General features: G+C 35.8%; 1 protein-coding gene across 7 annotated transcripts in view; it reads left to right on the top strand.

Moving 5' to 3' along the window:
- Nucleotides 1–12179, top strand: part of CNOT4 (CCR4-NOT transcription complex subunit 4) — a 136928-nt gene that overhangs the window by 40517 nt on the left and 84232 nt on the right. The window lies entirely within an intron of this gene.

Genomic DNA, 12179 nt, shown 5'->3' with positions numbered 1-12179 from the left:
ACACACCACCCAGAATTCTAAGGTAACTTCCTGTCTTCCTGTCTTTGTAGAACATCTGATGTCAGGGGTCAACAGACTGTAGCCTGTAGACCACCACATCTTGCCCATGGACTGTTTTTGTACAGTCTGTGAGCTAAGAATAGCTCTTACATTTTTTAAAAGTTGTAAAAATTTTAAAAAGAATATGCAGCATAGATTGATTATGCCCTCAAAGCCTAAAATATTTATTATCTGGCCTTTGAAGAAAAAATTTGTCCATTTCGATCAGAATCAGATCAATTGGTGAAGGTTGTAAATAGCCACAGAGAACCAAGTCAGCACATTCAGAGTTGAGCAGAGTTTTAAGTCACAAAAAGAATGGGTAATATATTTATATGTAAAATAGTGTTAGAAGTATGGATACCCTACTGAAATTTAGAAGTCTTTGGATAAATTAAAGAAAACAGAACTTTTAAAATCTCTTACAGTTTTTTGTTTTGGGGTTTTTTATTTCTATAAATTTATTTTTTATTGGTGTTCAATTTGCCAACATATAGAATAACACCCAGTGCTCATCCCGTCAAGTGCCCATCTCAGTGCCCGTCACCCAGTCACCCCCACCCCCCACCGACCTCCCCTTCCACCACTGTTTTGGGGCTTTTTAAAAAAAGATTTTTTATTTATTAGAGAGAGAGAGAATGAGCAGGGAGGAGGGGCAGAGGGAGAGCAAAAGAGAAGTTGACCCTGCTGATTAGGGAGCCTGACGCAGGTCTCGATCCCAGGACCCAGAGATCATGACATGAGCCAAACAAAGGCAGACACTTAACTGACTGAGCCACCCAGGTGCTGCTGTTTTTGTTTTTTAAGTAGGCTCCACACTCAACATGGAGCCCAGTGCAGGTCTTGAACTCACTTGACCCTGAGCTGAGATCAAGAGTTGGGCCATGCTTTTTTAATATTCCCCTGGTTATTCGGGGTCTTTTCTGATTCCACACAAGTCTTAAAATACTTTCTTCCAACTCTCTAAAGAAAGTCCATGGTATTTTGATAGGGATTGCATTAAACGTGTAAATTGCCCTGGGTAACATCGTCAAACCATAGCTGGGGGCCTCACAATGCCAGATTTCAGGTTGTACTACAAAGCTGTGGCCATCAAGACATTGTGGTACTGGCACAAAAACAGACACATAGATCAATGGAACAGAAGAGAGAACCCAGAAATGGACCCTCAACTTTGTGGTCAACTAATATTCGACAAAGGAGGAAAGACTATCCACTGGAAAAAAGACAGTCTTTTCAATAAATGGTGCTGGGAAAATTGGACATCCACATGCAGAAGAATGAAACTAGACCACCCTCTTGCACCATACACAAAGAGAAACTCAAAATGGATGAAAGATCTAAATGTGAAACAAGATTCCATCAAAATCCTAGAGGAGAACACAGGCAACACCCTTTTTGAACTTGGCCACAGTAACTTCTTGCAAGATACATCCTTGAAGGCAAGAGAAACAAAAGCAAAAATGAACTATTGGGACTTCATCAAGATAAGAAGCTTTTGCACAGCAAAAGAAACAGTCAACAAAACTCAAAGACAACCTACAGAATGGGAGAAGATATTTGCAAATGACCTATCAGAAAAAGGACTAGTATCCAAGATCTAGAAAGAACTTATTAAACTCAACAGCAAAGAAACAAACAATCCAATCATGAAATGGGCAAAAGACATGAACAGAAATGTCACAGAGGAAGACATAGACACAGCCAACAAGCACATGAGAAAATGCTCCGCATCACTGGCCATCAGGGAAATACAAATCAAAACCACAATGAGATACCACCTCACACCAGTGAGAATGGGGAAAATTAACAAGGCAGAAAACCATAAATGTTGGAGAGGATGTGGAGAAAGGGGAACCCTCTTGCACTGTTGGTGGGAATGTGAACTGGTGCAGCCACTCTGGAAAACTGTGTTGAGGTTCCTCAAAGACTTAAAAATAGATCTGCCCTACGACCCAGCAATTGCACTGCTGGGGATGTACCCCAAAGATACAGATGCAATGAAATGCCGGGACACCTGCACCCCGATGTTTCTAGCAGCAATGTCCACAATAGCCACACTGTGGAAGGAGCCTTGGTGTCCATCGAAAGATGAATGGATAAAGATGTGGTTATGTATACAATGGAATATTATTACTCAGCCATTAAAACGGCAAATACCCACCATTTGCTTTAACGTGGATGGAACTGGAGGGTATTATGCTGAGTGAAATAAGTCAGTCGGAGAAGGACAAACGTTATATGGTCTCATTCATTTGGGGAATTTAAAAAATAGTGAAAGGAAATAAAGGGGAAAGGAGATAAAATGAGTGGGAAATATCAGAAAGGGAGACAGAACATGAAAGACTCCTAACTCTGGGAAACGAACTAGGGGTGGTGGAAGGGGAGGTGGGCGAGGGGGTTGGGGTGACTAGGTGTCGGGCACTGAGGGGGGCATTTGATGGAATGAGCACTGGGTGTTGTTATTCTATATGTTGGCAAATTGAACACCAATAAAAAATAAATTTATTAAAACAGAAAGAGTTGGGCCGTGCAGGCACCCCTACAATCTTAATATATTAGCCTAGACATCCAGTAGGCTGAGCATGTAATAATCCATTATAGTACTTAATGCTAAATACAATAATAGCATCTGTTGGGCTCTTCAAAGAAAATGATACAATTTTAGGGTAAATTCCTCACAATTTGAGGTACCATGTATTAGAACATTTATTTCTTTCCAAAAAGCATTTATTGGTGTCACTTTCAAAGATGGAATTTTCACTTAGACCGTGAAGTTTAAATTGAAATGGCATTTCTTCCTTTCTTTTTCCCTTCATCTCCATTTTTTCAACTTTCCACAGTATGTTATTGGAGTACAGTTGATATAAAGTAAAATATTGACCTTTTCCATATGTAAACATACTTGTCTCCAACACCTAGATCAAGATATGGAATATTTTCATTACTCCAGAGAGTTTACTTGTGCCCCTTTCCAGTTAGTACCACAGCCTGCCCTAGGAGATAACTGGCCATTCTGGAATTTTAGTTAGCTTGGCTTCTTTAAAACTTTATATAATGGACTCATATATACTTTGTTGTGTTTGACTCTTTGCTCTTAACATCATAATATTTTTCAGATTTACAAAATAGTTATTTGTATCAGTTTATTCTCCCATTTTGAAGTAGTATTCCATTGTATGAACATAGCATAATTTATCTACTCTGCTGTTGATAGATATTTGAATAATTAATTTTTTTTTCCTGGGGGGTAAGAGAGGCTATTATGAATAATGCTGCTGTTAACCTTTTCTGTGCAAATCTTTTTGTAGGCATATATGCTCATTTCACTTGGGTGTGTGTCTTGGAGAGGAATTTCTGAGGTGTGTGAATTTCTGAGGTAGGGTGTGTGAATAACTTTATTAGAAACTGCTAGTTTCCAAAAGTAGTTGTCTCATTTTACACTCTAATCAAAATATGGCAGTTCTTGTTGCTTCCTACCCCCACTAACATTTGGAATTATTAAGTTTATTGATTGTGGCTATTCTGGTGACTGTGTAGTGATGTCTCTGTGTAGTTTTAGTATGCTTTTCCCTGACAACCAGTGGTTGGTGTTAGACACATCAAGTGTCTTACTGACCATTTGTATGAATTGTATTATCTTTTATTACTTGTAGGATTTCTTAATGTATTTTAGATATGAATTTTTTTGTCAGGTATGTTATATACATGTTTTCTTGCAGTATATAGCTTTTAGCTTCATTGGTGTTGTCTTTTAATGTTCAGAAGGCTTTAATCTGATGAAGTCCATTTTATAAATTTTCAGTTTTGTACTTATTTTCTTTTTTATGCTGAGAAATCTTTTCCCTTGCCTGAAGTGATGAAGATATTCTCCCAAGTATTCTTCTGAAAGCTTTATATATTTTCTCACTTATTTTTTGAATTGAATTATTTGTCCCTTTATTTTTTCAGGCATTCTTCTTGTATTTGAGATATAAGTCTTTGTCAGCAGTATATAATTTGGCACTCACATTTAACTCTGTGATTGATCTGAATTAATTATGTATGTTAGGTAGAGATTCACTTTTCTTCCAAATAGATACTCTGTCCTCACCTCTTTCTCCATTGAATTTTATTGATGTCTGTCCAAAAATTAAGTACCACAAGTGCCAGCACTGTTTTAATTACTGTAATTTTATAGTAAGCTTTGAAATTTGGTTAAGTTCTCCAGCTTGTTATTCATCATTGCTTGAGTATCCTAAGTCCTTTACATTTTTATATAAATTTTATAATCACCTTGCATATTTCAAGTTAAAAAAACCCATTTGGATTTGGATTTGAATTGCATTGAATGCATACATTAATTTGAGGGCAACGGATATTTTAAAAATACCAAGGTTTCCAATTCATAAATACTGTGTATCTCCATTTATCTCTTTAGTTTCTTTTTTTGTTTTTTTTTTTTAAGATTTTATTTATTTATTTGAGAGAGACCGTGAGAGCAGGAGCAAAAGGAAGAGGGAAAAGCAGGCTTCCTGCCAAGCAGGGAGCCCAACATGGGGCATCCCCTGACCCGGGGATGATTATCTGAGCTGAAGGCAGACACTTAACCAATCAGGCCACCCAGGCGCTCCTATCTCTTTCATTTTCTCTGAAAAATTGTGTGATTTAATGTAGATGTACTTCACATATCTTGTTAATTTATTTATAGCTATTTGATGTTTTATTTGATGCTGTTATAAATGGTATTGTGGCTTTACTTTCTGTCTCCATTGCATAATAGTAATATTTAGAAATACGGTGGGGTTTTTTTTGTATATTGTGTGCATTGATCTTGATAAATTCACTTAGTTCTAGTAGTTTTTTCCTCCTTTGGATTTTCTGTGAATGAAGTCATGTCATTTGCAATTAAGGAATGGTTTTAGTTCTTTTCCAATTTTTATGTCTTTGTTTTTCTTCGGGTACTGCACTGACTAGGATATCTAATAAAGTTGTTGAATAGGTAAGTTGAGAGCAGATTGTCTTGTCTTGTTCTTGATTTCAGGGAAAGTATTTAGTATTTTACCATTAGGTATGGTACTAGCTGTAGACTTTTTATAGATGCTCTGTATCAGATTGAGGAAGATTCCTTTTGTTTCTAATTTGCTGGGAGTTTTTATCGTAAGTAGATGTTAAATTTTGTCCAATGCTGGATATTTTGCAGTGATCATGATTCTTTTTTATTGTTAATATAGTGAATTCTGCTGATTTGTTTTTAATGTTGTTAAATCAACTTTGTATTCCTGATAGGATCACAGTCATGATATAATTTCTTTTAATATATTTGCTGTAGTTTGTTAGTTTTTAAAGTATTTTTTTGTCTTTTAGAGTTCAGTTCAGTAATTTTCTTAAAGTATTTTTGTCAGCTAACAGAGTATACTGCTTTATAAAATGCCTTGAAAAGTGTTACCTTTTCCAGTCTTCTCTGAAAGAGTTTGTCTTAAGTTCTGTTTTGTTTTGTTTTAAATATTTGGAGAATTCACCGATGAAGCCCTCTGGAAAGATTTTTAAAAATAAATGACATTGACATATAGAGGACAATCAAGAGTTTCTATTTTGGAGTTAGTTTTAAAAGCTTATGTTTTTACAGAACCTGGGAATTTCCTTTTAGTTAAATGTATTGGCATAAAATTGCTTCTAAGCTTCTCATTTGTGCTTTTTGCTATTTATGATATCTATAATAATGTGCCCTTTTTATATGACACTGTTAATTTGTGTTTGTTTTATACGTTGTCTATTTTGAATTGCTCCTTACATACAATATTGCCTGACTTAAAATTTTTACTTAACATTTTGGAATAATGTTAATAGTAATGATAGCATTCTGTATTCTTGATTTTAATGAAAATTCCTTTAATGTCTCATCATTAGGATGTATTGGGGTAGGTATCCATTATTATAAAATAATAATCTTCTCTTTCTAGCTTATTAAGAGATTTTTCTTATAAGGACAAGATAATTGGATTTTATGAAATGAATTTTTAGCATTTCTTGAGATGGACAATTTTTTCTTTGGATCTTTTGAGGTGATACATAATTTCCTATTATGATATCCTTGTGTGTCTGGGAAAACTCTACTTAGTTTAATATTGTTGATGTGGTTTTGCTAATATTATATTTAGGATTTTTGTATTTATGGGAATACATGTGAATGATCTATAGGTTTCCTAACTCAAATTTTGGTATTAAGCGTATGATCTTTTGTCTCTTCTCCCCCTCTGCCTATTTTTTCTCCCCCATCCTTCTCCACAATTGCTAAGCACCTGCTAAGCACAAAGTACTTTATACTTATCCTTATTCCTTACTATAAGCCTAATTTATTTATTAAATAGTCTTTGGGAGACAATCTTATAAATCTAATTTTGCTATTTAAGCAAATCTTTTCACCTAATTTAGTCTGAGTTGTTACTCAGAAACACTTTAGGCTAGTTCTTCTGTGGTTCTTTGGTGTGGATTGCTGTTTGGTTAATGTATTCTTTTACATGCCTATTGCTTTAACACAGGATTATCTCATTTTAAAAATTCCTGTTTTGTGCATTAAAGCTTCTAGGAGCATTGCAGATGTTACAAACAGTTTACCATCATTTGCCTATCCCTGAAAATTGGTGTAGTGGTAACTGCTGAAGTTATTGCCACTATCAAAGTTTAGACATTTTTACATGTGTGAGTATAGTAACATAGCTTACAGTTATCTAGCACATGCTGTTATACATGTATACTGTTAGTATCACCAGTTTGATTCTTACACTTTCCTCAGTTGATAATAGATACACTGTAGCTTTTACAGCCACTACAAATACTCTCTCTCTGTATCTCTCATGAATAAATGAGAAGCAAGCAGAGAGCCTGATGGGGGACTCGATCCCAGGACCCCAGGATCATGTCCTGAGCCAAAGGCAGGCACTAAACCACTGAGCCACCCAGGGATCCCCTAAATGTTTATTTTCTAAGAACTGGAAAATAGGGGGATGAAAAGAAACTACACCCTGCATACATTTGCCTATGGCACTTTGTTGAACACTATAGACCTGATCTTTACATTCAAAAGATTCCAAGTTTAATAACTTTGAAGTTATTTTTAAAAATTAATGTACTATTATAGAAGAAATGTATTATTCTATTTACAAGACTCATACACAAGATAAAGGGAGGTAGGATTAGTAGATCATAGAGAGTAAGTTTGTGGTTACACTTGAAATTTTACTGTTCATATTCCTTGTAAAGTTGACCATATAGGAACTTATCTTCTATCACTCTTCTCCTGACATGTTATTATTGTTTAATATTTTATTTTATCCTTGTTAAATCCAACAAATTATATTGTTCTTTGTAGAAGTACATAATTTAATTTCCATATATTTTTATCATCATCTTTTCTCATCATCTCTTCCTTAATCTCTGACTGTCCTTGTGAGTGAGATCCCTTCTTCCTGAAGAACATCTTTACAAGCTCCTTTAGTGGAGGTCTCTTATTGGTAAATTGTCTCTGTTTTTATTTGCTTTAATTTTTAATTTATCCTCATTCTTTTATCAATTTTTTTTGGTCTTTATCATGGAAACTTAAAAGCAGGGGGGATCCCTGGGTGGTGCAGCGGTTTAGTGCCTGCCTTTGGCCCAGGGCGCGATCCTGGAGACCTGGGATCCAATTCCACATCGGGCTCCCGGTGCATGGAGCCTGCTTCTCTCTCTGCCTATGTCTCCACCTCTCTCTTTCTCTCTCTCTCAATGTGTGACTATCATAAATAAATTTTTAAAAAAAATTTAAAAAAAAGAAACTTAAAAGCATACATGAAAGTAGTCTATAATAGTGTAATGAAACCCAAATTATTTCTGTCCCACAGTTTCTGTATTTATAGACATTTTACTATTCTACTTTCCATCTCTTCCCCATTCTGTGTCTCCTTTCCTGCTGAAATATATCATGATGTCTATAAATACTTCAGTGCATCTCCTGTAGAAGAGTTTTATTTATTTTATTTTTTAAAAGATTTTATTTATTTATTTATTTATCTATCTATTTATTTATTTATTTGAGAGAGAGACAGATAATGAGAGAGAGCACAAGTGGAAAGGAGAGGGAGAAGCAGGCTCCCTGCAGATACCAGGATCATGACCTGAGCCTAGAGTAGATGCTCAACTGAGCCAACCCAGGTGCCATTAGAAGAGGTTAAAAAAAAAAAAAATACTACTAGTATGCTTAATTTGCAGTAATTCCTTAATATCACTTTATCCAATCCATGTGAAAATGTTGACTACCTCAAATGTTTTATGCTTTTACTCTCATTCTTGAGCGTTATTCTTTTCTAGGAGCACAGTTGTAGGTTGACAATAATTTTCTCTCAATATCTTGAATATATGTCTTTCTAACTTCAATTGTTGCTGTTGGGAGGTCAGCTGTAATTTTAATTATTATTCCATTGGGTGAAAGATCCTTTTTTTAAAGTCTACTTTTAAGATTGTTACTTTTAGTGTTTTGCAGTTTTGATGTCTTATAGCTAAGTTGATCCCACTTAGATATATTGTGCTCTCTGCAGGGTCTGCAGATTATTTTAACCATCGTGGGAAACGTGTAGCTATTATTTTTTTCTTTTAAGACTGAAGAAGTTTAGTTATAAAGCAAACATCTCTAACCCAGGTCAAAAATAGAATATTTTAAGTACTCTCAGAATTACCTACCTTTTCCCCCGACCCAAATACACCTCTTCCCAGTCATAACCCTCTCCCTTTCATTCAGAGGCACTCAGTATTCTTTTATTACTTTATGTGCATCCCTCAAGTATATGTTATTTGTTGAAATTTATATGAACACAATTATATTCTTCTTGCTTCCTTTGCTCAACATTATGTTGAATCTCACAAACAATGAAATTCTGTTAATACACTTCATGGTGTTTTACTTTTCACTGAGGCTCTATTTAGTTTTCTTCTATTTTTCTGTCTGTTTCTTAGATTGCATAATCTTTATTAATCTGTCTTGGATTTTGTCACTTCACTCTTCTGCCAATTGAAAAGCACAATTGAGCCCCTCTAATGACTTTTTCTTTTTTTAAGATTGTATTTATTCATTCATGAGACACAGAGAGAGAGGCAGAGACAAAGGCAGAGGGAGAAGCAGGTTCCCCACAGGGAGCTCCATGTGACTCAATCCTTGGACCTGGGATCTTGAAAGGCAGACACTCAACTGCTGAGCCACCCAGGCATCCCCCTCTGATGACATTTTTTATGTCAGTTATTGTACTTTCCAACTCCAGAATTTCATTGCTTATTTTTTAAATAATATCTTTTTACTGACACTCTATTTGATGTACATTGTCATCATACATTGCTTTTACTTCTTTACGGTTTTCTTTTGTTCTTTGAATATATGTAAAGGGCTCTTTGAAGTCCATCTGGTGACACACAGGCAATTTCTGTTGCCTGCTTTTTTCCTTCTACATGGATTATACTTTCCTATTTCTTTGTATGGTTTGTAATTCTTGGTTGGAAACTGGGCATCTTCATAATATTGTAGTAACACTGGATCCTGGTCTCCCCTGCCTCTCTCAGGACTTATTAGTGTTATTTGCTTTTTTTTAGTTACTGGGTAGATTATTTTAGTGAAGTCTATTTCCCTCTTGCAGTGTTAAGCATCTGGTGTTGTTCTTAGGGGGTGCAGATTTGAATATGCCCACATTCACCCCGGGATTTTTGGCAGGGCTCTTTGGCGGGCTCGGCTAGCTTCCAAGGCCACTTTCCTTGACCACACCCAGATGTTAAGCTCCCCTAATTGCCACCTGCCTGCTCCATTGTTTTCAACAATGCCTCAGGACAGAAATTGTTGCTGAGCTTGATCCAAAAAATTTGAGCTTCCTTGAAGAGGGTTAGTTCTTGAGTCAGAGCTTGAAATTTGTTCTGACCCAGGAGGACTCATCCCAGCTGTCTCATTTTCTGATTCTCTATATTCTTTCCTGCAAACTAGCTGATTTACAGGTTAGCCTGTATCTGAAATTTTTCCCCCATTTTCCCTTTACCACAATGTCCGAGGTTTTGAGATTGCCCTTAGGCTTGAACTTCACATTCTGTTGTAGACAAAATCAGCATTGGAACAACGTTGGATTGGAATAATCTCTTTGAAAGAGATTCAGAGCAATTGATTTTATTAAGGCCTGCTTCACCTTTCTGGCAAAATCTCTGGCTTTGACTCTGGAATTGGGTAGTGGAGACAATAATGTGCTTTTCTCTGTTTCATCCCCAATTTAGGAACTGAACACTTTTTGGAGGGATGTATGGTAGTCCAGGTCACCTTGTCTTGCCTTTCCTGGTGTGGGACTTCTGCTTTCCAAAGTAGCTGAGTGGAAGACAATCCTGGTCCTAGTATTTTCAACATGCAGCAGCAATACAGAACTTCTTTCCTATGAGTGGCAGTTGAGTGGAAGAGAGATGCCCTTACCTGCACTTACCTGGAATTTAGCTTTAGCAGCAGGTAGCTTTGGGCAGAATGAGAAATGCTGACATCCTCCCTTTCCTGGGAAGATTGTTCTTAGATTGGTAGCTGTAGTGAGAGAGCACTCTTGGTTCCTAATTGCATCAATCTGAAGTCATTGAGTCAATGAGGGGGAAGGAAAGAGAAAGAGTAGGTTTTGGTTCAAGTACTTCACAGTCTTGCTGTTTTTTTCTGAGTTTTAGATTTTCTTGAGAAAATGTTTCTTCATTTGCCTCATACGTTAGGATCATTTTTGCCTGTTGGGGTCCTAAAGACATAGACTAGAGTTTGAAACACAAGAAGAACTTAATAACTATTTATTGAATCATTCAATAAATGAAGATAAAAAACTGTTAGAATGGCAGAAACTTCATTGGTCAGCTCACTAACTTTTCTAATAAAGTGAGAACCTTTTTAAGTAGAAGGAATAAGGGTTATGAGGTACTGGGTAAAATTAGAATAACCAGTTAGCTTTCTTGATAAGAGAGCCTAAATGTGCTTTTACCTTATATTTTTTAAACTTCCCTCTTTAAAAGACTAGTCATTGTTAACTTCTGCCTACTATGCTATACTTTTTAAAAAAAGATTTTATTTATTTAAGAGAGAGTAAGCACAAGCAGAGGAAGAGGGAGAAGCAGACTCCCAGCTGAGCAGGGAGCCTGATTGCGGGGCTCCATCCCAGAACCCCAGGATCATGACCTGAGCCGAAGGCAGGTGCTTAACCCACTGAGCCACCCAGGCACCCTTGCCTACTATACTTCAAGTAAGGGTAGAAATTTTTATCAAAGTAATTTAAGTTAGTACTTTTTTACTTGAATCATTTTAAATGTGTATGGAAGCTTTTTTTTTTTTTCTGTAAGGAAATTTGTAGCAATTTTTTCCTTTAAATTGATATTGCACATAAATAATCATCTTCAGTTTTTTAATACATTTTAATTTTTATATCGTTAGGTTTTTAAAAATATATTTTTATGCAAAGGCTGCATTTCTTTATTCCTTTGATTTGAATGATTTGTCATCTTGGCTGTCTTTGATTTGTTCAGCTGATAAATTGATGGTAATTTTAATAACAGCTCTCCCAAAATCAATGATCATATTCCTCTAACTGCAAACAAATGAATGCAAATTAGCAAATTCCTTTTTTTTTTTAGTATTTAGTATTGCATTGTAAGAAATAGAAAAACCTGTGCCATTTCAGTGAGATGTTCAGAGAAGTCTGTTATTATGTTTAATATGTATTTGCTACATTTATAGACTTGTGAAGATTGGCAGTTTTGTTCAACGAGCCTTATAATAGATACCTACACATTTATGGATGAATAAATAGGTACTTCCCCTTCCTTTACCCCTTTCCTTCCTTCCATTTCTTGCTCTTCTTCCACTTGACAAATATTTACATGCCACCAGCTGTTCTGAAATTTTGGGATATGCTAATAAGTAAGACAGTCTCTTTCCTCCTGGGGTTACTTTCTACTGGAAAAAGATTCTGTTCATCTCCCCTTCCACTCTTATCTACCTCTTCTGCAAAAAGTATTTAGGGGACATGTTATACTATGTGAGTTGACTTGGATGCTGATTTTGATTTACATCCTCTGAAAGTAAAATAATTTACTAAATGAACACATCGGTGGAGAGGTCAGAAGCAGTCCTACATGATTGA

The sequence above is a fragment of the Canis lupus genome, chromosome 15 (genome assembly GCF_048164855.1).
Source record: "Canis lupus baileyi chromosome 15, mCanLup2.hap1, whole genome shotgun sequence".
Classification (NCBI taxonomy): Eukaryota; Metazoa; Chordata; class Mammalia; order Carnivora; family Canidae; genus Canis; species Canis lupus.
Note: the sequence above shows the minus strand (reverse complement) of the source record. Positions and strands in the feature narration are given on the sequence as shown.